The 4251-nt window shown below is 34.3% G+C and overlaps 1 pseudogene; it reads left to right on the top strand.

Moving 5' to 3' along the window:
• Positions 1-503: 503 nt before the first annotated feature.
• LOC148554100 (uncharacterized) lies at positions 504-2882 on the top strand (annotated as a pseudogene).
• Positions 2883-4251: the final 1369 nt, after the last annotated feature.

The following is a 4251-nucleotide window of genomic DNA, read 5'->3' as shown; positions in this document are numbered from 1 at the left end:
AAATAGCTAATAGGTCTTAACTAATTTAAGCTTTCCAGTTGCCTTATCTTTGGAATTAAAACGACTTTAGTCTCCCCCATTGTTGTCAAACTCGTGGGTTAACTCGTAAACTCGTACGAGTTTACGAGTTTAGGTAGTGAAATCGAGTTAACTTGGACACAAACTCATTTTTGGATAGACTCGGGTAGACGCACATAAACTCAGCCAAACTCGCGAGTTTATGAGCGAGTCAGAGAGTTGGATTTGGTTGGCTTTTTTAGCCAAAATAGCACTGTTTTGGGCCAAAAAAAAGAAAGGTAGCAACGTAACCCTAAACAGCTAAACCCCTCACTTTGCTCGCACTCACTCTCTTCTTAAAGCCTTCTTCACGTTTCGTCATCCGTCCCTCGCTGCCTTCCGTCCCTCACTATCGTTTGCCATTCGTCGTTCCCCAGATAGCTCATCACTGTCTCCCTTTCCACCGTTCTCTTGCTCTCACTCTCTAATTCTTCTCTCTGTTGACCATGTTCTGCATCAAAGCACGTGGATTCGTGGAGCCTCTTCTGTCTGCCATGCTGCTGTCGTTCGTCGTGTCCTCTGTCGGTCGTTGCACTTCCGCCATTCGTGCTGTCAGCCCGTCACTTGTCTGTCTACACAGCACAACAATGCCTGGTTCCTCAATGTCAGCTGAGCCTACTCCATTCAGCCATTCAGGTATGTTTAAAAAAAATTAGTTACTGAATTGCTGTATTTTGTAGTTGTTACTTGTTAGTGTAAGTTTAGTTTGTTCTGAATTGTTGCATTTTGTAATTTGTCGTTGTTACTTGCGAGTGTTAGTTAGTTGTTATTGAATTTGAATGTCTGAAACTCTGAAATCTGAATTTATCAACTTTGTTAATTCATATTTCATAATTTCTAATCATTATTCAGAGATGGATAAGGATAAGTGGATAACTTTGCTAAATTAATTATTAGTTTGTTCATTTGTTGATTTAGGGATAAAAACACAAAATGTTTGAGAATGTTGGTTCAGGAAGAGGTCTTCAGTTCCTAGTATTCCTAGACCTACTATTTCTAGGAGAAAAAATGCAACCAGAAATAGAAGTGATATAGGATGGAAACATGAGATTGATGTTCAAGGCAATGGTAAAAAAAGTAAAGTGTAATTATTACTCAAAGACTATAAACGGAAGAATTTATAGGTTCAAGCATCATCTTGCCGATACTAAAGAGGATTCAGAGCCTTGTGCTTCAGTACCTGAAGAAGTTAAGGCTGTGATGTTGAAAGTCTGTATGGAGGCTAAAGAAGCATCATTAGAGAAGATTTGGTGATGATAAGGATTATCCTGAGCAAATAGAAAAAGAAAAGAAAAAGGACAATTCTCAACAAAAGGGAAAAGATATGCGCAACTTTGTCACAAAAGGAAAAGGGGCTCAAGTTCAATCAACAATAAATCAAATGATGAAGAAGGATTTAAAAGAACAATGTGATCAACAATGTGCTATATTTTTCTATACAAGTGCTATTTCTTTCAGTGTTATTAAGAATCCCGAGTTTTTAAAATTTTGTGAGATGATTGGAAGATATGGAATTGGCTACAAACTCCCTTTTTACCATGAGTTAAGATAAACTCAATCAAAGAAAGTAGTGACCAATGTTGATGAAATACTTATAGAGTTTAAGGAAGAGTGGAAGAGAACTTGTTGTTCAATCATGTCAGATGGATGGACAGATAAAAAAAGGCATAGTATTTGTAACTTCTTGGTGAACAGCCCCAAAGGAACATTTTTTCTTTATTCATTGGACACTTCTGACATATTAAAAACAACGGATAAAGTTCTCAAAATACTATAAGATGCTATAAAATTTGTTGGCGAAGAGAATGTGGTCCAAATTATTACAAACAATGCTGCTAATTATAAAACTGCTGGAGAAAAATTAATAGAGACTAGAAAAAGTTTGTATTGGACACCATGTGCTCTACACTGCATTGATTTGATATTAAAAGATTTTGAAAAGTTAAAGGTGCATGAAGCAACCATAAAAAAAGGAAGAAAAATCACCACTTCTATCTACTACAGGATTATGCTCATTAGCATGTTGAAAAATTTTACAAAGGGAAAGGACTTGCTTCGGCTAGGTGCCACAAGATTTTTCACTGTCTATTTGACTCTCACTTGTCTTCATGATAATAAAGGACCATTGATGACTATGTTTATTTCTAATGCTTGGAAGACAACTAAGGTTGCATCAACGTCAGAAGGAATAAAAATCCAAAACATGGCCTTGGATAGTAGGCTGTGGAAGAATATTGTCATATGCCTCAAGGCTGCTGCTCCTTTCATTACAGTCCTTCGCTTGATAGATTCAGATGAAAAACCAGCCATGTATTTCATATTTGAAGGCATGAGAAAAGCCAAAGAAACAATCAAGACTAACTTTGGTTGTGTTAAAAAAAAGGTAATCTTGACTAATTAACTTTCTTAATATTTGATTATCAATGTATCATGTTACCATGTTTTCTTATTATATTCAGTTATTTATTTGATTTTTTTATTCTTATTCATTTGCATTGTTTTTTTTTAGTTATGAACCTATATGGAAAATTATTGATGCGAGGTGGGAAAGCCAACTGCATAGGTCATTGCATGCTGCTACATATTATCTTAATCCTCATTATCGCTATGAACCTAATTTCATGGTTGATGATGTTGACATTAAGATTGGTCTATATACTTGTTTGAAAAATTTGGTTCCAAACCAGGAAGAAAAGAAAAAGATTGGTCTACAACTTTCTGACTTTCATTATGCTAGAGACCTCTTTGGCAATGAAACTGCAAAGAGTAGTAGAAAGATCATGCTACCTGCTGAGTGGTGGGACTTTATGGAGATAGTTGTCTAGAATTAAAGAAGTTTGCTATTTGAATTCTAAGCTTAACTTGTAGTTCATCTGATTGTGAGTGTAATTGGAGTACATTCGAAATGGTGATTCCTAGAACTATTCTTCATTTATTTTAATTTTGATTTTTGTGTATTTATTAACTATTGGTATTATATGTTTTTAGGTTCATACAAAGAGAAGACATCGGTTGCATAAAAAAATGAATGACTTAGTTTATGTGATGTATAATTTGAAATTAAAGGGCAAGCAAATTAGAAAAATTTTGAAACTTGAATTTGGAACAGTGCATTCTGATGATGAGTGGATAACTAAAGATGTTAATGAGAATATTGCTGAAAGTATTAAGCATTCTCACCTGCCAACGAATGACAATACTAATGATGATCTAAATAGTAATGAATTTATTATTCCAAGTATGAATAGTAATGAATTCAACATGGGTGAGGGAGGTGAGAATGAGTTCATTGGGGATCCACAACAAAATTTAATAGAGGAAGAACATAAACATGTGAATGATGATGATTCTGTTAGCCGTGTTGAACCTGAAATTGAAAGAAATAATGTTTCTAATAAAGATGGTGAAGATGATAATGTTGATGCCATGAAAGATGAAGATATTGAAGGATTTCAGTTTTATACTTTTAGTTTATTAGAACATTTAATTGTTGCTTTGTTATTTTTTTTCGGTTGTGTTATATGAAGCTTTGATTGTGTGATTGTGTATTTTATGTTGAACTAGATGCATACTTGTGAAGGATTTGAATGTGTGTTCTATAGTACCTATTATAATTGTAGTATTATGTTAATTACTATGTATTTTGATATTGAAATTGTTAAGTTTGAATGCCTATATATATATATAGGGTAAAAAACCTAAATAAACCAATGCCAACCCAAATTTACGCAAATCACCCAAACGAAAAAACATTACGTGCATGTTCCTAAAGGTTATTTCTATGTAAATCGATGCAGGCATACTCGATTTAGGTTCGTTGATAGTAAAACGAAATAGCCATATTCGATTTAGTAGCTTTTCATGCAAATCGAATCATACTCATTCGATTTATGCATGCATGGTGAGGGTTCCTAGTAAATCAAACGAGCTTAATTCGTTTTTTAGTTTTGGTGCACTATAGAGGATCAATTAAGAAAAAAAGTGTTCCGGAATTAAGTTTACTGATAAGGATTCGTTTAGTGTTTTTCTCAAACCTTCAATGAGTTTCACCGAGTTTGAGAATACTATAATCTGAAAACTGGAGCTGTAAGGCGTGAAACGGGTGGAGAAGTTATTCTACAGAATTCTGATTTTCGTTTTGCGGGATGATGTGAAGTACGATTCGTTCGTTATAAGCAGCGACGAAGATTTGCA

Source organism: Arachis ipaensis, chromosome B7 (genome assembly GCF_059453495.1).
Source record: "Arachis ipaensis isolate K30076 ecotype BB chromosome B7, ASM5945349v1, whole genome shotgun sequence".
NCBI classification, from domain to species: domain Eukaryota; kingdom Viridiplantae; phylum Streptophyta; class Magnoliopsida; order Fabales; family Fabaceae; genus Arachis; species Arachis ipaensis.
The sequence above is the reverse complement of the archived record's forward strand: the minus strand, read 5'-3'. Positions and strand labels throughout refer to the sequence as shown.